This window comes from Sus scrofa, chromosome 1, assembly GCF_000003025.6.
Source record: "Sus scrofa isolate TJ Tabasco breed Duroc chromosome 1, Sscrofa11.1, whole genome shotgun sequence".
Classification (NCBI taxonomy): domain Eukaryota; kingdom Metazoa; phylum Chordata; class Mammalia; order Artiodactyla; family Suidae; genus Sus; species Sus scrofa.
The window spans coordinates 181,151,652-181,177,678 of record NC_010443.5 but is presented as its reverse complement, the minus strand read 5'-3'; the positions used below and the strand labels follow the sequence as shown (position 1 = coordinate 181,177,678).

The window sequence follows — 26,027 nt, the reverse complement described above, 5'->3', positions numbered from 1 at the left end:
CCAGTACTCACAAATTAGTAGGTGCTATTCTTATTTTTGTTTTGTTGTTGGGGGTGATTTTGCCCTCTGCTCTGTCATTTCACCCAGGGTAGCATTTCTCACCAGAACAGGGAGACATGCAGAACCAGGACCATCAATGACAAAAATCAGACACTTTCCAGAGTGGGGAATGGTATTATTCCATTCCCAACCATGAGGAGCAGCAGCAGCTGTATTGAAGAGGAAGGGTGGGAGCTGGTAATGAGGCAACATTCACATCTATCAGCCTTGCTTCTGTGTCTGCCTCAGTGAGCTCAGGAGCCAGCTTCTAAGGGCAGAGGGACCAGGGCTGGTCTGCAAGGAGGTTCAATCTGTTTGCTGAGGGCTCAGGGGCCATTCACACATGGTGTAAAATGAGAAAGAGGGCCCCCTGGGAGACACTGAGAGAAGCCTCCTCCAAAGGGGAGGGGGTTCTGCCCACCTCCTCCCCAACCCCCACTCTCACAGCATTTGGGGAAGAAAGCAGCAAAGAGAAGGCACCACCCCTGCCTCTGGGCCAAGCATCCTATTAAGGACCAGGGCCTCACTCTCACCCAGGGAACTTGGGACACACAGCAGGTCCCAAATCAACAATGGAGCTCTGCAATTCCTCAGCCTCAGAGTACTGGATTTTAAGGAAGCTTGAGAGGTACTGTTTACTTTCAACAGGGTGTCATTTCCAATGGGAAGACCAGGTACACTTCTCTAGCAGGTCAGTACACAAGTAGTTCAGTAACCAGGCCACCTGAGGTTCCCCGTGACAGTAATTACACTAAATCTTTGGGGTTGTCTTTTTCTTGGCAACACTAATAAGAGATACATAAAGGTTACTGAACAGGAAATCCACATATATATATGAATTTTTATTTTATATATATTATATATATAAAACACACATTATATATACATAATTTTATATATTATATATAAAACACATACACATTATATATATACTTTATATATATACTATATATCTCTATCTATTTTATTTATCTATCTACATCTCCAAGGCCTAGGAATCTAAGTGTCCAACACAGAGGTGCCAACAATGTTAGCAGAATAAGTGTTTACTTAAGTAGACTTTAAAATAACCCAGCTTCTGTCTGTATCCCAGTGAATATGAGAAAAATGTTTCCTCCCTCCCTCCACCCCACACACAGGTAAACAGTAGGCAACCTTGACATTCGGTCATTTAAAAAAGCAATGTAATGACACAATTCATAAGTATTTTCTCTGAGAATTGAATCAGTAAGTTTTCAACTCACAAGTTTCATCTGCTTTTAAAAAGATCTAAAAATTCTCACAGAAGTCCATTTTGTTCTTTTCCATATTCCCTTTATTACTCCCTTCTACGAGGCATGCATCATATTTTACAGCACTTGGGCCCTGGTTATGACAGACTCTGTAATAGCTCATCATCTTCACTCTATGGTCTCTTGTCTAGTTTTACTAAGTTCTATCCTTGTACAGAAGTGCATGACCCTCTCAATACATAAAAGTCTCCTTTTGCAATCCGGAGAGTAAGTGTGTATGTGATATGAATGTACCTGACACTTACCTAATGTTTCTGCCTCCTAATAACTTCCTTTAAAAAAAAAATTTATGGTGGTCTCTTACGAGAAGTCAATTGACTGGCTCTTGAAAAGCTTTTAGAATAAAACAATGCAACAAAGGGGGCCTGTCTTCTGGTCAGATCATCATCTGTGTTCTTGTGAGTGTTCTTCACAAAGGTGATGGTGTGTCTGGAGAATGGGACATGCACATATGGAAACACACATATACTACAAGTGAAAATGCAGAGAACACAGATGCTAATTCATAAAGACGTGAATTTTCTTCCTGGCACTGAGAGCAATGGCTACGAACATCAGAAAACCCAAGGTATCCCCTCTCCCCACAAAAAGAAATCATGGAACAGGTTCTCCAACAGGAAAACAGATCTTCTCATTAGTCTGGGATGGTTGACAGACAGAAATCATATTATTTAAATCCTTTCTTGACTCTGTGCCCAATATACTGACACTGACCATTAAATTTCCCTTGAAGCCCTATTTTATGAAAGACAAAATATAAGAACAACCGTTCTTTTCCTACCTGCTGCTGAAGCCACCAGAAGCCAGACTGCTGCTCTCCAAAGGGAGCAGACTTCAGGATTAAATCTTCTGCTCCCTCCCCTGGAACCAGAACCATCAAAAGAAAACTTCAATTGCTCAGAGCAAGCGGACTGTTTACTTCCAGCCACTTCTTTCTCATTCCCATTGCTTGCTGGGTGCCAGAGCTGGGTGCTTGAGAAAGAATATCTGGGGAGAAAGGGACAGAACTGGGGGAAAGACAAATGAGAGTTCCCAAGGCAGGGATTAGTTCACCCAATACCCTTCCTTCAAGAAAAGGAAAGCCTTCTTTTTTCAGCTTGAATTTCTCATAGCAGATCTGCCCTGCATTACTCACAGGTAATTACTACATTGCCCCTTCACAAACAGCAGACATACTTTTTTGGGCAAGCCTCCAGATTTCTGATGCATGCCCATACCTGTCCACAGGGATAGTGCTGCGCCTGGGAAAAGGGGGAGGGCAACAATCTCGCCCCAAGGGAGGAACTCAGTCTAGACTATTAATCAAGTTCTTGGGATAAAATATGATCACAAAGGAGATCAGAGGCTGGTGTGAACCCCTCCATGCACAGGACATCCACCTCACTCATGGGATCACCTGGTTAGGGCTCAAACTTTTTCCAAGTAGATCAGCAGCTCTGCTTTATCCAGCTTCAACTTGTCCCCCCAAAGAGGAAAGGAGGAGCAAGGATTACTCTCACAGAAGGAATGTGGTTTTCTTACTCTGAGCAGTCGATGTAGGAGATTCAAAGATGATCAATGTGCAATTACAGCTCCTTTAAGTTTAATATCTGAAATACAGTGTTTAAGAAGATATTCCAATAAGCAAGTGTTACAGAGGCTTGATGTTTGATTCATTTCTAGTTTGTCAGAAGGGGCAGTAACACAGTAGAGAGGACGGGGCAAAGGGGTAGAAAGTGGGAAATCTTGGCTCTGCTCTTTACTGCTTATTGTGACTTAACCTGGTTTCCAAATAAGTACAATGATAAAACTGGGCTGAAAGATCTGTACCATAACAGGACATCATCTCTCACTTATTTACATCCACCCACCTTGTCCTTGTATTGACACTTCAGTTTTCCTCTAGGGAACTCTAGTTTTCCTCCAGGTTCCTCTCAGCTGGTTTGGATGAGGTTGGTACCACCCCCAAGGCTTTTACAGAAATGTACATGTGGCCAAATCCAGTCCTTTGGAGTCACTGGTAGATTTAGAGATGAGTTTGTGCCAACAGGATCATTTCTGGGACTTGCTAAGAAGAATTCTCATTTTGCAGGGGCTGCTAATCTGATAAAACAGAGCCTCATGCTTCTGGTGACCATCCTAGGGAAAGAGGGACAGCATGAAGATAAAGCCATTGCAGAGGAAAAGCAGAGCTTAGAGACACAGCAAGAAACCAGTTCCTAAAAATGTCATTGGAAGATTTTGACCATGACAAAAACCATCATTCCCTTTGGATTTCTTAAAAATTTCCTTTAGTTCCTTAAGCCTATTTCAACTAAGTTTCTGATGCTTGCCACTGAAAACATTCCAGCTGACATGAATCCCTTCCAAGTGCCCGATACCATCTAACACCACTGTATTTTAACATTTATATCCACAATAATCTGGGTGGCATGGGGAGGCATAAGGTCAATAAATCAGTTTCCTTTTTTTGCACTCTTAGAAAGTTTTTTTTTTTTTTAAGGTTAAGCCTGCACAGCAGACAGATGTAGAAATGAGGCAAATTCTGGCAAAAGATTTTAAAATTCTTTATACTTCTTTCTGAATATAGCTCTTTGTAAAAAATAAAATTCAAATAATGCACAAAGGTGAAATATATAAATTGAAAATCTTCCATAATTTTACCTTCCAGAAATAACCACATAAAACTTTTAGTGATCTGCTCTTCAAAATGTAATCCACAGACCAGCAGTATTGGCCTAGAGCAGGTTACGAATGCAGAACCTCAGGCCTCAATCCAGTCTTGCATTTTAACAAGGTCCCCACTTATGTATGCACATAAAAGTCTAAAAAGCACTAGCTTAATGCACAGTCCTACAGATATTTTTTTTCTTCTAGTTGCCAGCATTTTTTGCTACATGTAATTTGTTGGCTTTTAATTTTAATGATTTTTATAAAGATAATACATATATGAACACTATGAATCAGAAACAATATAATCAAGATCCTTTACAAACATAGGTAATGCATTTACTGGGACCATATGAAAATTATAAAGGTATTACAAACCCATACAGACCCTAGGACATGATATTTAGTAGCAAACTATCCTAGGACAGGACACACTAGACCCACGGTCCTCCAACTTGAGCATATATAAGAACCAACCAGAGATCACACTGCCAGCTTCACATCCAGAGTTTCTAATTTGGTAGGATGGTAGAGTGGGGATTGGGTGGTGAAGCCAAAGAATTTGCATTTCTAACAAGTTCCTGGGAAATGCTGATGCTGCTGGTCCCAGAACAACATTTCACAGTATTTCAAAAATAAAAATGGTTTTACCTGACAAAGAAAGTAAAAGACTTACATGCTAAGAACTATAAAACATTAATAAAGAAAATTAAAGAGGATTCAAAAAAATGGAAAGATATCTCATACTCCTGGATTGGAAGAATTAACATTATTAAAATGGCCATACTACCCAAAGCAACTTACAGATTTAATGCTCTCTATCAAATGCTCTGCTCTCTATCAAATAACCCATGACATTTTTCACAGAACTAGAAAAAATAATCCCAAAATTTATATAGAACCATAAAAAGCACAGGATTGCCAAAGCAATCCTGAGGGGGGGAAAAGGGCAGGAGGTATAACTCTCCCAAACTTGAGACAATGTTACAAAGCTAGAGTAATCAAAACAGCTTGGTATTCCGTACAAAAAGAGGCATGAAACCAATGGAACAGAATAGAGAGCCCAGAAATAAACCCAGACACCTATGGTAAATTAATATTTGACAAAGGAGGCAAAAATATAAAATGGGAAAAAGACAGTGGTGTTAGGAAAACTGGATAAATCAATGAAACTAGACCACACCTTCACACCACGCATAAAAGTAAACTCTAAATGGCTTAAAGACTTAAACATAAGACATGACACCATACAGTTCCTAGAAGAGAACACAGGCAAATCATTCTGACGTAAATTGTGCAAATGATTTATTAGGTCAGTCTCCCAAGGCAATAGAGATACAAATAAAAATAAACAAATAATCAAATTTACAAGCTTCTGCACAGCAAAGGAAACCATAAAAAAAAAAAAAGAAAGAAAACACAGCCTACAGAATGGGAGAAAATATTTGCAAATAATGCAACTGACAAAGCCTTAACCTCCAAAATATACAAACAACTCATACAATTCAAAAACAAAAATATAAACAATCCAATTGAAAAAAGGCAGAAAACCTAAACAACATTTCTCCACAGAAGACATACAGATGGCCAGTAGGCACATGAAGAGATGTTCGACATTACTAATTATTAGAAAAATGCAAATCAAAACTACAGTAAGGTACTACCCTACACTGGTCCAAATGGTCACCATTTTAAAAAATCTACAAATAACAAATGCTGGAAAGAGTGAGGAAAAAAGGGAACCCTTTTACATTGTTGAGGGAACTGTAAATTGGTTGCAGCCACTGTGGAAAACAGTATGGAGGTGCCTCAAAATTAAAAACAGAGTTACCACATGATCCAGCAATCCTACTCCTAGGCATATATCTGGAGAAAACCATAATTCAATAAGATACATGCATTTTTATGTTCACATCAGCACTATTCACAATAGCCAAGATGTAGAAACAACCTCAGTGTCCATCAGCAGATGAATGGATAAAGAAGATGTGACATACCTATACACTCAATGGCATACTACTCAGCCATAAAAGAAATGAAATAATGTCATTTGCACCAACATGGATAGACATAGAGATTATCATACTAAGTGAAGTAAGTCAGAAGGAGAAAGATAAATGCCATGTGAAATCACTTATATGTGGAATCTAAAATATGGCACAAATGCACTTATCTACAAAACGGAAACAGACCCGTGGCCGTAGAAAACAGACTTGCAGTTACCAAGGGGGAAGAGAATGGGAGAGGGATGGACTGGGAGTTTGAGGTTAGTAGATGCAAACTATAAAATTTAGAAAGGATAAACAAAAGGTCCTACCGCATAGCACAGGGAAATATATCCAATCTCCTGGTATAGACCACAATGGAAAAGAATATAGAAGAGAATTTGTATGTGTGTGTGTATATATAAATATAGAACTGAATCACTTTGCTATACAGCATAAATTGGCACAATATTATAAATCAACTACACCTTGATAAAAAATTTTAATTAAAAATAAAAAAGATTTCATGTTATGTATATACATACTACATATACTATTCTGAACCTGCATTTTCACTTAATACTATATCTGGGTCATCTTTCCATGTCATCCATGTAGCATTATATCTTCTTTTTAAAATTTTTTTTTCCCCACTGTACAGCAAGGGGGTCAGGTTATCCTTACATGTATACATTACAATTACAGTTTTTCCCCCACCCTTTCTTCTGTTGCAACATGAGTATCTAGACATAGTTCTCAATGCTATTCAGCAGGATCTCTTTGTAAATCTATTCTAAGTTATGTCTGATAAGCCCAAGTATATATAACTGAATCACTTTACTGCACAATAGAAATTAATACAACATTGTAAATCAACTATACATCATTCTTTTTAAGGGCTGCAACATCAGAGATTTTCATCTGAAATGATGATATATGTTAAATGACAAAGAAGGGAATCACTGGCATCTTCAACATAAGGACAAGCATCCCCACCACTGGAATCATCCCTTTCAACATTAAATACGCATCTTATGTTTCAGTCTACAGATAAGCAGAACTCTGGAAGGACCAGGAAAGTGCTCAGCACTGTGCAAGTACCACTGAAAACACAGCATACAATTTGGTACCTCTGGGAACTAGTCTAGTCTTTTCCTCTGTATCCATTGTGCCAGATATGGTACATTGTGAGACATTCACAAGTGAGTCAATGCATGAAACTGTCAATGCATGGAATGCACAGAGCAATTCCAGCTGGGAATCCTTGGCACAGAGCTGCTGTATGTATGGCAGTCTGCTGAGGCTCAGTGGTCAGATACCCCTCCTGAGTCCATTCAGATTGCCAGAGAGAAAGTGATCCAGTTTGCAGATGTGATTGGAATGTCAAGGGGGTAATCCAATAAAAATGAGACCCAGAATTTGGAGGCATTCTTGAGAAATATACTGGCATGCTCCTTAGCAATCCCTCTGCTTGACTAGAGGTACTTTCTAGATGTCTCCCACCGCTGAAATACTCTGGCCTCAAGCTTCTCCCCTCAGGAAAGTTAACTGGTCAAAAAATCTTTTCACTTAATTAGAAAAATATAGTCATAGGAATAAAATATGAAGATACATAGAGATGTATAGAGATAAAATCTTCAGGTGAGCTGTGCCCATGCTTCTGCAGTCACATATGTAATCACCTTCATAAAGGACATGACCACAGTATGCCCTGGGGAGACACATATTGAATACCGCAATGTAGAACTGAGAAGTCTGAAAGAGCCCCATATTGCATATGAATGACCTACACATTGGCCCTGACTTGGCCAATTACTAGTCTTAAATTCTGCCAGGAAGACCTCATTTCGCTCACTCGACCAGCACTTAAGACACCTACTATGTGCCTGGTTTTGTGGTTGCCACCTAGGATATAGCCATCTGGAATATGGAGAAGAAAGACAAACCCCATGAAGGGATTGAGTGTGAGAGACAGACAAGAAAATCATGAATTGAGCCACCTGTGCATGCAGATGAGGAGGATAAAATGGGTACAGAAGGGTATGCAGAACCCAGTTCAGGAGTCAACTGAGATGGCTTCAAAAATGAAAATGGGCTTGAGATAAATCTGCAAGGATGAACAGATGTGAGCCAGGCAGGCTCAGCAAGCATGCTGTGTCAGAGAACTAGAGGTGAGGGAGATCGTGGCAAGCTCAGACAACCACAAGGTGTTCAGTGTGGTGGAGAGAAGTCTCATGTGAGGTCTTGAAAGAGGACATGAGGTGGACGTCAGCTGAGGGATTAGATGAAGTCATGGAAGGCCTGTCAGCAGGGATGTGAGCTGACCAGATTTGCATTTCTCAAGGCTCAGGAAACGATGGGCAGATGGGGACAAGAGAAGAAGAGCAGAGCCAGGGAGCCTCGTTTTGGGGCTCACATAGTGTCTAATGCATAGCACAGGAGCCAGCACTGGTTGTGGGATGTCAAGACATGGGTAAAGATTCAACTGGGACTTAGGAGACACAATGCGTAGGCTCTGGTGACTGGCTGGAATGGGGAGGTTGGGGAGTAACAATTAGGACAAGGAGGGAGTCCAAGGGGACACCCAGGTTTATGGTTAGGGTGGTGAGCCAATAGAGGGACACAGAATTTTGACCAGGATTGAGCTAGGGGGTGGTGAGAATGGGATGGGGATTTGGTAAGCGGCATTGTTACTCACACAAGCAGGTACTGGATCTAGAGTTTGCCTTACCAAAAAAATAGTTATCTGCCAGCACAGTGTACAATTTAAAGGGCCGCTATGGTGATGTTTCCCCAAAATCCAGGTCTACCCAGAACTTTAGAATATGGCCTTATTTGGAAATAAACTAATTGCAGATGTAGTTAAGATAGGGCCATGGTGGATGAGGGTTATCCCTAAAGCCAATGGCCACTGTTGTTACCAGAAAAAAGCAACAGAGAGACAGAAAAGAAGCCCACATGCAGACACCTGCATAGACTGGAGTGATGAGACTACAAGCAAAGGAACAGCAATGGTGGCCAAGAGCCACCAGAACCTAGGAAGAGGCAAGAAGGAACGGTTCTTCTCTAGAGCCTTAGAAAGGTCATGGCCCTGCCAGTACCTTGATTTCAGACTTTTGGCCTCCACATCTCTAAGAAAATAATATTTTTTTATCTCAAGCCAGTCAGTTTGTGTTACGTTGTTATGGCAGCCTTAGAAAACTAACTCAGCCCCTGAAACCCTTTTGGCTCACAATTTCCTGAAACTGCATTATCAGTCAATTTTCTGGGAGAGTTTAGATCTCTACTTAATTGGGAGGGAGGCTATATCAAGCCAGGAAAATTCACACACATTTATATGATTCACTCTACTTCACAGCAAGGCCCTGTGGGATCAGAACATGAGTCAAGTCGGGTCTAAAGATGGGAGGATGCTGTTGGGGAAATAAGCAAAGACGAGGTCTCATAGGAGAGTAATTCTAGAAAGCAGGGGCATCAGGGGCCCTGACACTCACCGGGATTCTTGAAAGCAGGCAAAATGGGTATTATTATCTTCACCTTAAAGGTAAAGAAACTGAAGTTTATAGATATTAAGTAATTGTGTGAGAGTCACACAGTTAATAAATGTTGGAAGCAGCTACAGAAATCAGATTTTCTTACTCCTATTTCAGGGATTTTTCATTTTCTTTTCTTCTTTTTAGGGCTGTATCTGCGGCATATGAAAATTCCAGGGCTAGGGGTGCATCCGACAATATGGGATCCAAGCCGCTTCAGTGACCTACACCACAGCTTGCAGCAATGCTGGACCTTTAACCCACTGAGCAAGGCCAGGGATCGAACCTGCATCCCCACAGATACTACCTCAGGTTCTTAACCCACTGAGCCACAACAGCAACTCCTATTCTAGGGATTATTTTTCATGGAAGCATGTATCCTCTACCGTACTGTCTCTAGGGAATCATGTTGGACCAAAAACAAGAAAGAAAAAAGACATTATCGACTATTGTTACAGAGTGGTTCTATAAAAGTAAAATTTCCCTATGATTAAAAGGATGCCTTTAAATACCAGTCTCTTTATATTAACCATTTCATGTGGAAATCCTGCCTTCTAAACAAATTATACTAAAATGATTTAATCTCCTCCCTGGATGCACATGAATCATTGTTAATACCTTTGTTAAATTGCCTCAGTTCCTCAAAAGAAATAGACAGAAATTTGCAGGTGCAGATTGAGCACCAAATTTGGTGGCCCATGGAGATCTGCCACCACACTGGCTCTCAACAGGAGGATCATGCAAGTAAGAGGTCAATTAATTGGGTCGTTAATATACAACAGGAAACATGCTTCATGCTTTAATGCATGCGCTCATGCTGTCTTCCAGCCTTCCTGGGATGTGACTATTGGTGATTCCCACATTGTAGATGAGGGAATCTGTGGTTTAAAGATCTTCTGGACTCCCCCTTATCAAGAAAGATGAGGACACTTGATTGGTAATAACCGCATACCTGAAATGTGTATCTGTTGAATGAGAATCTAATTAACAAACTTCCACATTTAAAGCCAAGAGTCAAGCTAAGGTCATTCTGTGAGGACTCAGGAAGAATTGCTGTATCCTCACCTGACATGCAGAATGCCCTCCAATTTCTCAGCCCAAGTCTCTGAGAAGGTATGACCTTCACACTGCCTTGGCTAATCTAAGTCTCATGTCAGCTCTGACAATAAACTTCTCATGTAAGTGAGCTGTGAAAAGATGGAGGAAAGGCATCTTCCATCTTCTCAAAGCTTGCTGTTGGTGAGAGGCATTTAGGACTTGCAGTCCTAGGTTTCTGAAAAGCCTACCATCCACAGATGCTTCTGAGCTTGGTTAAACACTTGGCAAGATTATTGAGACATCATGTGAGCTGTAATCACACCATGTTCTTCTGGGGACGTTCCAGGGCATAATCTGAATCCTCTGTTCATTTCTCTTTGAAGAGAGATGTAAAATGGGACAAATATAGACCCAAGACTTTGTCCTAGAAACATGAATTGAGGAGCCCTTGCATTGGCTCTGGAGGGAGTGTGTGGCCTTCAGTCAAACATGGGTATGGGCTTCTGCCATTTGCATGACAATATGAGCCAGGGCTGGCTCTAGAAAGAGGGCCTGCATCCTGCTCAGCTGCCATGACATAAGGCCCCTCTCCACAAATATTTCAGGTGGTCAGCAAACAGCTTGAGGGAACATCTAGGTTTGAGCTCAAAGTAGGTAAAGCCAGATAACTCTATTGGAGGCAGCATCTCCTTATGTCATGGAAAGCACTAATAAAATTCAGGTGGTCATCCTTGCTAGACATGTCTTTCTTTTGTGTACTGACAATCCCTATTCTAGTATCCGTGAAACTTCCACCTCCTTTGAAAAAATGTCAAGAGCTGAGGTTCCCATCACCATACTGCTTGCCTTCTGGTATACCCAGGGGAAAATGCAATTATCAACCACGATTAGAACAAACAAAATACAACAGAATACAAATTAGGGACAGTTCCTGGAAAAACAAAAGGGCCCATTCTACATATGCCCTAATCTCTGTTACTGATTTATTGGCTGAACAGCCCACTCCAGAAAGCATTTGGAGGAGCCCACGTGCCAAATAGCACTCTAATGCTTTCCAGTTTTCAGTCAAATGACTGGGAGCCTTCCTTTGACAACACACACTTATTGTCAGCTGGCCACTTGTCAGGGCCCAGGATATAACTTGTCTGCAGTTTAAGATCTACAATAAAAGCCAACTTTGAGTGATCAGAGAAAACACAGTCTAAGGGAGTTCAACCTGAAATCCAGATGATATTAACTCACAGGAAGTGTCTGTGTCCTTTACACTTTATACTTCTGCAAACATTAAGCACCTAGTGTTTGCACTCTTACCTTTCAAGTGCTGTACCTATAAGAATGTAACCTGCAGAGCATGGTTTTAATTAAATGATCCTTTCATGAATGATGAACCAAGGTGATATTCCCTGAAACCTGAGGTTTGGACCTTAATAGACACCTCCCCCTCCACAAATATTTGCTCTTTACTTAGTCTTGTACATGTGGTTTCACAGGAATCTACAAATTACCTTTGACAGCTATGCTTTGAAAGCATATTTGCTGGAGACCAATTTCCTGAACAATGGGTTAGGATGTTTACCTTGAGCAGGGTCAGGTGACCTACTTACCCTCCCCAGTGCACTGTGACCCACCACCACAACTACCATCACTATTACAGCTCCTCCCAGATAACATCAGGCATCCATCAGGCCCTTTTCTGAGCACTTAACATGTATTATCTCACTTAAGGCTCACAATATCATTATGAGGTAAATACTATTATTATTCCATTTTACCTATCAAGAAACTAAGGCAGAGAAAAGACCAGTAGCTCACTAGGGATATACAGCTACCCAGGTGGAATAGGGCACCAGACTGCCCCCAACTGATACAGTCACTATCCGTAAATATGATGCAGTTTTAACCACAGGTAAAGAGACCCCCAAAGGATACACACAGGAAAAGAGATCATTACAGTCCTGGATTTTTTTTTTTTCATTTTTTTGCTATTTTAGGGCCATACCCACAGCATATGGCATTTCCCAGGCTAGGGGTAGAATCAGAGCTGCAGCTGCAGGCCTACATCACAGCCACAGCAACGTGGGATCCAAGCCACATCTATGACCTACACCACAGCCCACTGCTACACCAGGTCCTTAACCCACTGAGCAAGGCCAGCAATCAAACCCACATCCTCATGGATCCTCATCATCCATGAGGTTTGTTAACTGCTAAGCCACAAAGGGAATACCAGTCCTGGATTTTTAAACTGTTTGCTTCCTAGAAAACATTTTCTACACAGCAGGCATGCAGATACACAAGAGATATAAGCTAAAATAATACTTCAGTAGACACCTCTCCCTTCATATTCTTTCCCAGTTTATTTTTAGTCTTTGTTCTCTGCCTAATCTCTAACTCTCATTTCCAGTGACATCTTCAACTATTCAGCCTCAGTTGATCCATGAAGACATGTGTTATTTGTCAACCTTGTATCCTGGTGTTGGGCTCAAAAACTGCGGCACAGGATCTCAAAACATAACTGTTCTTTCATTGCTCTGCTGGTTTACTACAGCTTGTCACTTCTTCCTTCATGGCTCCTCTGCTCTACCTCTTCCTCTCCATTCCTCCAACCAAGACCTGATTACAGCTCCCTGGGCTCCCTGACCTCCCTGACTTCAGCGATCCATTCCTTTCAACCATCCTGCCTCCCGCTACCAGACCTGTCTTTGTTACATGACTCCTTCCACTCAAGTATAGACAGTTCAATGCTGATCCTATGAAAATCCGAACTCCCTTTGCCTGACTTGTAAAGCCTCCATAATCTCACCCCACCCTATCTATTCAATTTTCTTTCCCACAAAGTCCCATACACACCCACTAAGCCAGTCACGCTGTTATCCTAACTGTACAGGCAGCAACCCACATGCCTCTACAGCTACTATTTCACGTACTTCCTATGACCTCCCCTCTGCTTAGGTCACCAGCTAGCTAAATTTTGTACATCATTCAAAGGCCCAGCTCAAATCACAATTATGAATTAAATATTCTTCACTGCTGCAGCACACACTGATCACATCATTCTCTTCCTCCTATTACATTTACAAAATAATAGTAATTAAGTAGCAGTTATGACGGGCTAAACTCTGCTGAGCATTTACTATACACCCAGCTCTATTGGGACAAGTAATTTTACTATAAATTTTTTTCCAAACTTTTTATTTTACAGTTGACAAAACACGAGCATAAGGAAGTCAGTACAACTCAGCTTAATGCTTGATAGTTTGCTCATCATTTCACTCTGTCACACTGGTCTCCCTAACTAGCTTTCTACTGCATTGAGAACAGAAACTAAGATTCCTATTTATTCTGTGTCTTCACAGGATTAGTGGAGTCTGCATACACTGTAAGTTGATTGGTTGGTTGATTGTACATATAGATGGCTCATGGCTTTTAAAATTTCTACCGTGTAAAAGTGGCCTCATGTTTATACGAGGTGCAAATAAATGCTAAACAAATCCTATAGAATACAGCAATGAATGATTTTGGACAAATCAGTCTACAAACGGCCTTGAGTGATTTTTCCTAAATTACCATCACTGCATCCACTCTCTACACACCTGAAACATACTCAAGATGGGAAACCATAATGAGCTGTCAATGACAAAATTCATTAGAATATTGGGGGGGGGGGTTTACAGGGTAGGGAGGTTGCTAATTCCATCGTAGCCAAGAACTGGGACTTCTGTTTTTATTAAAGACCAAGGCAGATGAACCTAGAGAGTATCATACTAAAAGAAGTCAGACAGAGAAAGACAAATATCATATGAAATCACTTATATGTGGAATCTAAAATATGATACAAATGAACGTATTTACAAGACAGAAAGAGACTCACAGACATAGAAAGCAAACTTATGGTTACCAAAAGGAAAAAGGGTGGATGATGGATAAGTTATGAGTTTGGGATTAGCAGATATAAACTACTATGTGTAAATAAAGAACAAGGTGTAAAATAGATAAACATCAATTTGCTGTAGACCAGAAATTAAAACAACCTTGTAAATCAACTACACTTCAGTTTTAAAAAATCAGGTGGTGGCAAGATGTCCCTAAGTAACCAAATATGTGCACACAAAATATGATGGATTTTCTCCAAATCTCTTCCAGGACTTTTTTTTCTTTTATCAACTATGGCTAGTATAAGCATATATTTAGCAAAGATAAATCTCACAGAAAAGATGGGAAAAGATTATAACTTAGACTAAAGCTTTAGTATTTTTTTAAAGTCACAATTATTTCTTATATTCAGCATGGGCAAAATATCCAGTTTCTCATTTCCACACCCACTCCATGAAGAACACCACAAGTAAGGATTCCTGAGATTCCTCTTCCCTCTCATTTCAAATCAGAGCTTCAACAAAAGCCAAAACCAGAGAGAGAAAAAATTATTTCAAAATTCTGACATTGGCTCAAGTGCAATTCATGAATTCCTGAGCAAACTCTCATAAGCAATAAAGGAAGAGACATTTTTTAACAACACATCAAATGAGAAAACTTATCTAACTAAAGGTCATCCTAGTTGAGTTTCCACTGACTACTGCACACTTTCACTGATGCCAGCACTTTTCTTCACTTGAAAAAAACATTAGATGAGAAGAAAGAAAACCATTTCTATATCTTGTCTCTTTATGTAATTTCTTAAAGCCTCAGCTTACCAGGATTTCCTTCATTGCCAGCTGAAGCCAGATACATGGCCCATCTGATCCTATAATAATTCCAGTTTTAGAGACAAGCTGGCGAGAAGCATTCTCTTGAAGAAGTCAGTTTTCAAACTAAAACTGCTCAAAGGAAATATTATTTCACATTAAATGATGGCATTTTATATCTTTCCCCTAAACAAAACCCCATCAGCTCACTGTAGATAACTTGTGATATATTCCTCCTTCCTCTTTTATCAGCCTCTGCTCATCTAATTTATGTTTTTAGACCTAAGTAAATTGTTTTCAACAGTAGGCATTAGGTTTTGCATACAGCTCTGTAACCATATTCAAAACGATTACTTCCCTTATTTTTTTGAAGAGTCTCCAATGCCCTCTGCAAGTCATTCTGTACTTTTGTGTGTATGTGTCCTCATAGCAGTTCACCTATTAATCAACTGGACTGTAAATTCAAAATTTTTTTTTCAAGAAGAGGCCATGTTGGGTATATTTTCAGTGTCTTTATAAATCTGAAAATGAATACCTACAGCCTCTGCATATAAACATTCTGTTGGGTGAAGTATGGAACTCGTGAGATACAAACTTGTTCTCTAGAAGAGTCTTCAAGGTTGGGAAGTCTGAGCCCAGATTGCTATTTGTTTCATTACTAATCTGTTCATTTCTATCTAAATGCCAGAAAGATTCTTTCTTTAGCCTGGAGACTGCAGTATTTTAAAAGATATGGCTGGGGTATTTTAAAAGCCATCTCTCTCTTGATTTGGTCATTTTAATTTCATCTCAGAACCTTTTCCATCTCAGGAAAGTTTTCTGCTGACATATGCTTGACCATTGTTTCCATTATTTTGTCCCACTTCTTCATTGGGAATAAATGTAATTCTCAGATTAGATCTGTGTTTGCTATCTTTTCTCTCAACATTTTCACCTTGTTCCTTTTCCTTGTCTTTCACTTTACTGATTTGATTTCATCTATGTCTTCTCAGCAATGGCTCTCTTTAGTAAGGTTTTAATTCTATTACACTTTTGGCATATTTGCCCTCATTTCTTGTTTCAGCCTTTGCAAATCTTCCTTCATCCCAATCTGTTTTCTCCAGATGGCCCCTGACTCCTCTCTCATCATGGCTATGCCTTCTCCCAGCTTTTTGTGACTACCAAAAATACGTCTGCTAAAATGTTGTTCTCTCTTCTGGAGAAATTTATTTTTAGATATATAATCTTGCTTCAAGTTTTAATAGAAAAACTTCCTCTCCCTTATTCTGCAGTATTCTTTCCTTAGGCCCCTCTGGGCATTTTTTTTTTTTTTTTTTTTTGTCTCTTCATCTTGAAAAAGAGAAAGTTATGTTCAAGCCTGGCACTGGCCAACAACAGTACTGGAAAAGAATCTTCCTACTCCCTCACTTTCTCTTGGGCATAAGCAAAGCAGACCTGAAGGGCCCACTCACTTCCAGAGCCTCCCTCCACTTTTAGGATTGCCCAGATATTTAGCGACTAGAGGTCTCCTGGGCCTTTGATCTAGGGCCCTCCTGTTGTCACTGCTCTAATTTCCAACTCGTAAGAGAAACTGAGAGGCAGCAGACACTGCTGTTTTGTTTTAGAGGGTAGCACATGAAATCATATGCGATCCAAGCATGCATTGCCCCTGCCTTCTTCTCACCTCTCTCCCAATTACTTTTTATTACCTAATTAGCCATTCCAGGACACAACACACCTCTGTTCATGTCCATTGACCTCCTGCCTGGCTGTGGTCTGGGAGCCATGGTCTCTGAACGGATCTGGAAAGAGAGAAATTGATGGGCTTTGTGGGAGGTTGGAATCTGCATGTGACTCTGGCTGGCTCAGAGGACAGTTTTTTCCCAGTTGGACCATTTGCTTTTCTGGCCAGTGTATCTCCAAGGTCCTGAAATAATTGAGAGAAAACGAAGAGGCGAGGCACATTTACTCTCTACATTTACTCTCTATTCTCTTTCAGCACCAGCTGGGCTTCTCTGGCTCAATTTGTGAGGCATATAGTTTATAATCTTGAGAATAAGTTTTTCAATCCATCTCAGTGACAATCACATTAGTAGACGTTCCCTATGGACCTGGCATCTGGCCTTTCTCCATCTTAAACTTACGTTTATTGTCCTTCCTTTTTTCACACAATTTTTGTGTAATTTCATGAGTATTTGAAAATGAAACATCTTAGATATTACCTATCTCTTCTTCTGAGGAACAGAGAAGTTTGTAAATAAAACTTTTGTTTTGTTTTATTTTTGCTTTTTAGGGCTGCACCAGCAGCATTTGGAAGTTCCCAGGCTAGGGGTCAAATCAGAGCTATAGCTGCCAGCCTACACCACAGCCACAGCAAGGCAGAATCTGAGCGGCATCTGTGAACTACACCACAGCTCACGGCAATGCCGAATCCTTAACCCAATGAGCAAGGCCAGGGATTGAAACCGCGTTCTCATGAATACTAGTCAGATTTGTTTCCACTGCACCACAACGGAACTCCTATAAATAAAAATTTTAAATACTGCTAGCTAGAATGGTAACAGGTACTCCAAAATAGCGTATCTTTATTAGGTTTTGAATGTAACACAAGGGAAAAACAGATTTTTCTCATGCTACTCATAGATTCAAAGGACAGAGAAACCGTGAATTATGCTAATGGCACTGTAATGACTCCTGCTTAGGCAGAGAGACAAAGAAAGCTACAAGATTCAAACCAGCCACAACTTTCCTAGAACTTGAGGATAAGAACATTTTCTGCAGTTGACAATATTACCAATTTAGAATGGGTAAAATCAGCCCCCAGCAACAGTTCCTCCTGAGATTATAGTGTTTCCCAATTTTGCAGCAAGGAGACAAGCTTGTTCATCCAATTGAACCAAGAAAAAGAAAGTATTTCTCATACCCAAGAGAGAGCCAGGTTGATTCATATACATCCTTAGAAAATGGATGCTGTTTATGTCAATCAACTTATAACCAAGTAAACCACATAGTCTCCTTACTGAGGAAATAATGAAAAATAGGTAGTTTGCTTGGAATCTAGGAAAATAAAAAGGAGAGAACAGGAATCTGGCCTTGTGTAAAAGAAAGCATGTCCTGGCTAGCTGAACAAGCACTGTCACTCTCTTAGCAGACACACCCCCATATTGGAAGTGGGATTATCATCCATGGTGACCCTATTACTAAGATCATCTAGAGCCCTTATTCTGAGCCAGTGAGCAAGCCCTCACTTTCCACATGAGGCTTTCCCTCAATTTAGGGGAAAAAAATCTGGGCAGGAAAAATGTGGCTCTAATGCTGAATGGAAAAGAGACCCTAATTCTAGAGGTCGGGGTTAACACCTTGACTCCAGCCACAGTCATTGATATGGAGAAATGACCAACTGCTGTGAAAAAAATATTCTGTATGAATTTTTTTTGGCCTATCTTTTCTATATTCAAATGCCTTCTGTGATCCCCTGTTGTCTTCAAACTTAATTTCAAATTTTTTTCGTATTTTTTTTTCAGGGCCACACCCAAGCTATATGGAAGTTCCCAGGATAGGAGTCAAATCGGAGCTACAGCTGCCAGCCCACACCACAGCCACAGCAATTCAGGATCTGAGCCACATTTGAGACCTACACCACAGCTCACAGCAACGCCGATCCTTAACCCACTGAGCAAGGCTGGGGATAGAACCCTAGTCCTCATGGATACTAGTCCACTGATCAACAACAGGAACTCCCAAATTCCAAACTTTTGAACATTACTCTAAAGACGTTTCTCAAATTTATCTTCTACCATCCACCAGTGTGAGTTCCCTTCCAGTCTGGCCTCCCCAAATATCCTGATGCTTCCCCAAATGACCAAACCCACTCCCTCTTCCCTGCCTCTGATCATACTTTCTCTTGCTCAGAATGCTCTCTCTCTTCCTCTTCACCAACCCAAATCTCATTGGATCCAGGGTAAGTTTAAGTCCAGCCTTATCCATGAAAATTTCTCCAGCTGCACCAGACCTACTAATTTCTGCACTTCAGATGTATTGCCTAGAACTGGGGGACTGACTCTTCCTTGCTGATCCTAAACTGCCATTGAAGATTCCAGTTGACTTTGTCACCAACCTATCCTATTTTCTGTTATCCAAGCTTAATGAGATTTTATAACATAGTGTTTAGCTGCTTATGTATATGTCTAGTCTCTCAAATTTCTGAGGGCAGAGAAATTTCTGAACTTCCCTTTCTACCCTCACCAGGTTGATCACAGTGATAATGACAAATAAGCACCCAAGCATTTTCCTTTATGAAATGAAACTTGAATCAGTCCACCTTGTTAAAATCCATACCTGGATATGGTCCACGCGGTGTCTCTGTGCAGTGAGGTGGGTGGTATGCTAGGTCTTTCCTAGGTGAGAACAAATGGTACAGTGATAAAGAACATGACTCCTGGGTTCAAAGAGCCCCTGGATTCAAATCTCTGCTTTTTTTTTTTTTTTTTCTCTGCATATTTAGGCAAGTTTCTTAGATCCTCTAAGCCAGGATTTTCTCATCTGTAGAATGGGTAGTTCTAAGAGCTTTGATTAAGATTAAATGAGATCATATAAGTGACAAGTTTAGCACAGTGCCTCACACATGGTAGGTGCTGAATAAACGTTAACTTAGGATGAGTAAGAAGAGTTTCAAGGGATGCCTTCATCTGTGTCACTCCCTTGACAACCCTGGGAGAGCTCTAGGACAAGAGATGTTTTATCACATAAGATCTTAAGGCTTACCGGGATAAAAAAAAAAGTAACAAAAGTATAATGGAGTTCCCGTTGTGGCTCAGCAGGTTAAGAGTCTTTGGTAATAAATGGGAAACAATGAGGCTTTCCCCTCAGACGTGTGGTGGGGGCAAGAGAAAGGCTCAGGGAGAGGACATCTGCTGTTGGAAGGCAGAAAATCCCCTGGCAGGGAGCCCTAACCTGGGGCCTCAGCCCAGAACCAGCCCACAAGGTGTTTGGTGAGCCTCCAGACAGTGTCTTCAAATGAAGTGAGTACTGGTTCCAACCTGCTCAAGTTTCCTCAACCGAGGGTGTGTCAAACAGGAAAAACAAGACTACTTCTGCAAGTGTGAGGCACTGTGCTCACTTACTGGCCAGGCCACTCTAGGGAGTCGGAAGCTGTCATCACTGAGGTGATCTGTTGGGCTCCGAGTCAGATGGGGTGACGGCAGAAGAGCAGCAGTGATGGTTTGAGTTGGAAGCTTCTGCAGAAACTAACCACTGGTTGGGTAAAACGAGATGGGGAGTTCCCTGGTGGCCTAGCGGTTAAAGACTTGGCATCATCACTGTTGTGGCTCGGCATTGATCCAAGGCCTAGGAATTTTTGCATGCTATGCATACAGCAAGGAAAAAAAAACAAATGATAAAACGAGATGGGGTATGAAGTTGAACAAGTAAAACTGGGAGGCTGGTGGCTGAGAGCCACGCAGAAGTATACTTTAGTGTGAAGTTCTGATTGTCCCAGAAAAATGGTTGTAAATAATTATCTGAGAGTTGGGGAGCATGAACAGCAGCAGGACTGGCAGGAGTATAATCTCAGGCCCTCCCTTCTTCCCAGAGCCTCCGCTCTTAGCCAAGGTGCCCTTCTCTGGAGGGCCTCCAAAATGATTTAACTCGTTATACCTAATTTGAAAATTATTTCCCAAACTGCTCAAGGGTATCAACTAATAAGGGATCTAGGGGTAGCCATTAGGTCCTATCACATGCAGGGGCAAATATTCTCCTATGGAAGCATACAGTACATTATTCCTAATTGAATCTGGTAAGAGACTTCAAGCACAATCTGGGGATTAACTTGCTGAAGTGGCTAAACAAAGATTCTTGGCGCCTAAGTGCTTGAGTCCTAAGAACATTTCAAAGATTCACAAGACTCGAGTCAAACCAGAAGTCTGGGTGAGGGGAACTGGGCTGCTCTGAATTCTTGGCAGGACAGCTTCAGCTGTGAGACTAAGATCAGGTGAGCTGAGGCCAAGACTCAGGAACTGAAAAGGAGGGCCCCTGTTTGTTCTCCTTGAAAAAGTAGTTTTCTATGATTAAAACCATTCCACGAGCAGTTGCGCAAAGGAAAGGGGTCCCTAAAACACCCCAATCTTCTGAAATTTCACAAGGGCTCTTTAATCTACACAATGCTGGATCTTAGGCGAGCCCTTTGAATCTGATAAACTGTCTTTCGCTTAGTGGAAACATTCTTACATTATTCTTGGGTAATTTCCACCTTTACTATTTTTTTAAACTCATCATTTGAATGCTCGATCTCCTGGAGCACTCCCCCAGGTTCTTATTTATACACCATTTTCCATCACTGTTGTTTTCTTCGTTGTTGTTGTTTCACTTACTGGGAAGTTTCTACCACTTTATCTTCCAGATCTCCTTTTAATATATATATTTAAAAATTTCAGTTATCATATCTTTATTTTCCAAGAGTCATGAATGTTTCTTTTAAAAGCTAAAAAAAAAAACAAGTGTCAAGAAAATGTCAAAAATCCTTGACATTTTCCTTATCTTAGAAGAAAAGCTTTTAGCTTTTCATCAATGGGCATGACGTTAGCTGTGATCTTGTCATTATAGCCTTTGTTGAGAAACATTCCCTCCATACCCACTTTGTTGAGTTTTTATCATAACTGGATGTTGAATTTTGTCAAATGTTTATTCTGCATCTATAGAGCTGAACATAAGATTTTTACCTTTCATTTTCTTAATGTGCTATTACACATTGATTTGTGGATGTTAAACTATCCTTGGATCCCTTGAAATAAATCCCACTTGCTGAAGGTGTAACAATGTTTAAAAAATTAATAGGCATTTTATAATGATAATAGGACTAATTTGTTAGGAAAACATAATAATCATAAATGTGTATGCATTTAGTAACAGAGCCTCAAGATACACGAAAAAACATGACAGAATTAAGGACAGAAATGGTTCCACAATTATATCAAGAGACTTTAGCACCCATCAATATGTAAATCAGAGAAAAATGAGATAAAACTTCAGTATAGACACAGAAGATGTGAACAATACTACCAGTCACCACCTAATTGACATTTATGAAACACAGTAACCAATAACTGCATAATATGTATTCTCTTCAAGTGCAAAGAATATTTTCACAAAGATAGACCATATATGCTGGACAATAAAAGAGGACTGAAATATGCAGAGTGTATTTTCTGGCCACAATGGAATTAAATAAAAATCAATAACAATATAGTAGCTAGGAAAACCCCAACTTTATAGAAATTAAACATCCTCCTAAATAATTCAAGAGCTAAAGACAAAAATCACAAGGGAAATTAGGAAATATTTTGGGATGGATGAAAATGAACTCAAGTAAAATAGATTTTAAATGCACATATTATAAAAGGAGAAAAAATTAAAAATAGCATGACAAAGTACAGAAATTGGGAGACTAGAAATTGGAGAAAACAGAAAATTATCAAAGTTAAAAGCTGGATTTTAAAAAGAGCAACAGAACTGACAGACCTAAAGCTAGATTATTTGAGAAAGAGAGAGAATGCAAATCACCAATATGAGGATTAAAAAAGGGATTATCACCACAGATCCTACAGGCATTTAAGGATAAAAAAAATATATAAAAAACTTAACTAAGTTCAACTATTTAGAATGAATGAAAATTCTTTTCTTTTGTCTTTTTAGGACTGCACCTGTGGATGTTCCCAGGCTAGGGGTCTAATCGGAGTTATAGCTGCCAGCCTAAACCACAGCCACAGTAACTCGGGATCCAAGCCATGTCTGCAACCTCCACCGCAGCTCATAGCAACACCAGATCCCTAGCCCACTGAGCAAGGTGAGTGATCAAACCCATATCCTTGTGGATACTAGTCGGGTTCATTAACCACTGAGCTATGATGGGAACTCCCTGAAAATTATTAAAAAATAAAATTTACCAAAGTTGATACAAAAAAGAAACAGAACATCTGAATGGTCCTTTATCTATATAGAAATTGCATTTGTTAAAAAAATCTTCCCAAAGCGCAGATGATTTTAACGTGAATTCAATAAAACATTCAGAGAAGAAAAAAAAGTCAAGTTTATACAAATATTTTCAGAATATAGAGGAGAGAAGATTGCCCAACTCATTTTATGAGGCCAGAATAACCCTAATACCAAAATATGATAAAAAAAAAAAACTTACAGGAAAAAAATTAAAGACCACTATCCCTCATGTGCACAAACAAAAATTCTCAACAAATTTTAGCAAATCAAATCTACCAATATTTTAAAAGAACACTATATCATGGCCAAGCAGATTTTATCCCAGAAAGGCAAGGTTGGTTTAACATTTAAAAGAAAACAATGGATGTAATTCACTATTATTATGTTATTGGTAAAATAAAGGAGAAAGACCATTTCAATAGATGCAGAAAAAGTATGTGTAAAATTCAACACCTATTCATAATTAAAGAAAGAATAAAGGAAACTCAGTATAACCTGGCAGGTAGAGAATTTCCTTAAACTGATAAATATCATCTTAAAAAAAAAAAAAACCTGCAACTAAAATTAATGATAAAAGACTGAATTGTTTCCCCCTTATGTTTGGGAACAAAGCAAGATACACTACTTCTATTCAACATTGTACTGAAGGTGCTAGAAATAAGGCCAAAACCAAAAAAGAAAAAATAAAGAGAAAAATTATGAAAGAAGAAATAAAACTGTCCTTATTTTCAGCTGACATCATGGTTTAAATAGAAAATCCCAGATAATCTACAAAATGCCTATGAGAATCAGTAAGTGAATTTAGCAAAGTCACAGGATACAATGTTGATACACAGACATTTGTATTTTTGTAGACTGATAGCTAATAATTTAAAATTAAAAATAAGCTTTCAAAAAATTGAATTTTTGGTAGCATCAAAAAAAAAAAATAAGAGTAAGTCTACCAAAATATTTCTAAGGCCTCTACAATGAAAACTACAATCTTTGCAGACAAAACTAAAATAGAGAGATACATGATATTTATGGATTGGAAGATTGACTGGTTATTATTATTCCCAAACTGATTTTAGAGTCAACGAAATTCCTATCAAAATCCCAGCAAGCTATTTTGCGGAAACTGACAAACCTATTATATAGTTTACACGGAATTGCAAAGAACCTAGAATAACCAAAGCCACTTTCAGAAAAGAAGAAATTTGGAGTATTTAGCCTCCTTACATTTAAGAATTACTACAAAGCCACAGTAATTTTAACAGTTCTGTGCTGGCAAGAAGATAGACACATGGATCAATAAACAATAGAGAATCTAGAAATAAACCTATACATACATAATGATTTAATTTATGACAAATGTGCCAAGATGATTCATAAGGAAATAAAAGTCTTCTCAACAAACAGTGTTGGATCAACTGGATATAGACATAGGGAAAAAAATGAATTTAGGTCCTCATCTTACACAAAACCTGAAATGTAAAACCTGAAAGTATACATCTTCTCAAAAATATGTAGGAGAAAACTTTTGTGATCTTGGAAGAGGCAAAGGCTTCTTAGAACTCAAAAAGCATAAATCACAAAAGAAAGAGATTGATAGACTGAACTTTTTAAAAATTTAAAGTTTCAGTTCTTCAAAGAAACAATATTCAAATTCAAGAAAATGTTTACAACCTATATGAAAGACTTGTATCCAAAATATACAAAGAATTCTTATAGGCGTTCCTGCTGTGACTCATTGGGTTAAGGATTTGGCACTGCAGCAGCTTGTGGTGTTGTGCAGCTCTGGCTCAGATTCAGTCCCTGGCCTGGGAACTTCCATATGCCATGAGTGCTGCCAAAAAAGAAAAAAAGATTCTTGTAAATCAATAGTTAAGACAATCTACTTTTAAAAGAGGGTGAAAGATTTTAACAAACATTTCACTAAATATGATATTGAAACACCCTGTAAGCACATGGAAAGATACAAAACATCACTCATCAGGAAATGAAAAATAAAACTACAATCAAATTTTATATACCCATTAGAATGACTAAAATTTAAAAGACTGGCCATATCTAGTGCTGGCAAGGATATGGAACACCTGGAAATCTCATGCACTGTTGGTGGAATGTAAAATGGTGCAACCACTTTGGAAAACAGTTTGATCATTTCTTGGAAAGTTAAATATACACCTATAATACAACCAGCCATCCTACGCTTAGATATTTACCGAAAAGAAATGAAAACCAGTATCTACACAAGGGTTATACATGTTCATTGCAACAACTTTTTGGGTTATTGCCCCAAACTAAAAACAATCCAAATGTCTATCAGCATGTTCATACGTAAGCAAACTGTGGACAGTCACTTAATGGAATACTACCCAACAATCAAAAAGAACAAATTATTGATACATCCAACATCATCAATGACTTTAAAGTCATCATGCTGAGTGAAAGAAGCCAGACCAAAAAAGAGTACTTACATGACTCTATTTACTTAGAATTCTAGAAAGTGCAAGTTAATTTATAGTTTCAGTAAAAAACAAACAAACAAGCAACAAAAAAACCCATAGTTACCTGGTAATGGAAGTAGAAATCAAAAAGAGTGTGAGGAAACTTTTAGGAATGCTAGAAACATACATTTTCTTGATCATCATGACAGTTTCATGTGTGTGCGCAAATTTAAAAACAAACCAAATTGTATATTTTAAATATGTGCAGTTTACTGTTCATCAGTCAGAGTTCACTAAATTTATAACATCACAAAAGCAAAACCAGGAAAAACAATTCTGGTGGATCTATAAACAACCTTTTTTTCTTTTTCCCCAAATGGCAAAATGCATTAATTTTCTAAGAACATTAATT

The 26,027-nt window shown here is 39.2% G+C and overlaps 1 long non-coding RNA gene across 4 annotated transcripts in view; it reads right to left on the bottom strand.

Annotated features, from left to right (window-relative positions):
* The window catches only part of LOC102162767, a 218,063-nt gene that overhangs the window by 137,951 nt on the left and 54,085 nt on the right, over positions 1-26,027 (bottom strand). For 2 of the 4 annotated variants that reach the window (XR_002346889.1, XR_002346891.1), the window contains exons 2-4: positions 3,182-3,449; positions 2,853-2,920; positions 2,113-2,192 (exon numbers count right to left, since the gene is read on the bottom strand). This is a non-coding gene — a long non-coding RNA (uncharacterized LOC102162767). Of the gene's footprint in view, positions 1-2,112; positions 2,193-2,852; positions 2,921-3,181; positions 3,450-15,227; positions 15,351-16,935; positions 17,000-19,535; positions 19,595-26,027 lie in introns of all 4 variants that reach the window. The other 2 variants (XR_002346888.1, XR_002346890.1) reach the window with 2 other exon arrangements.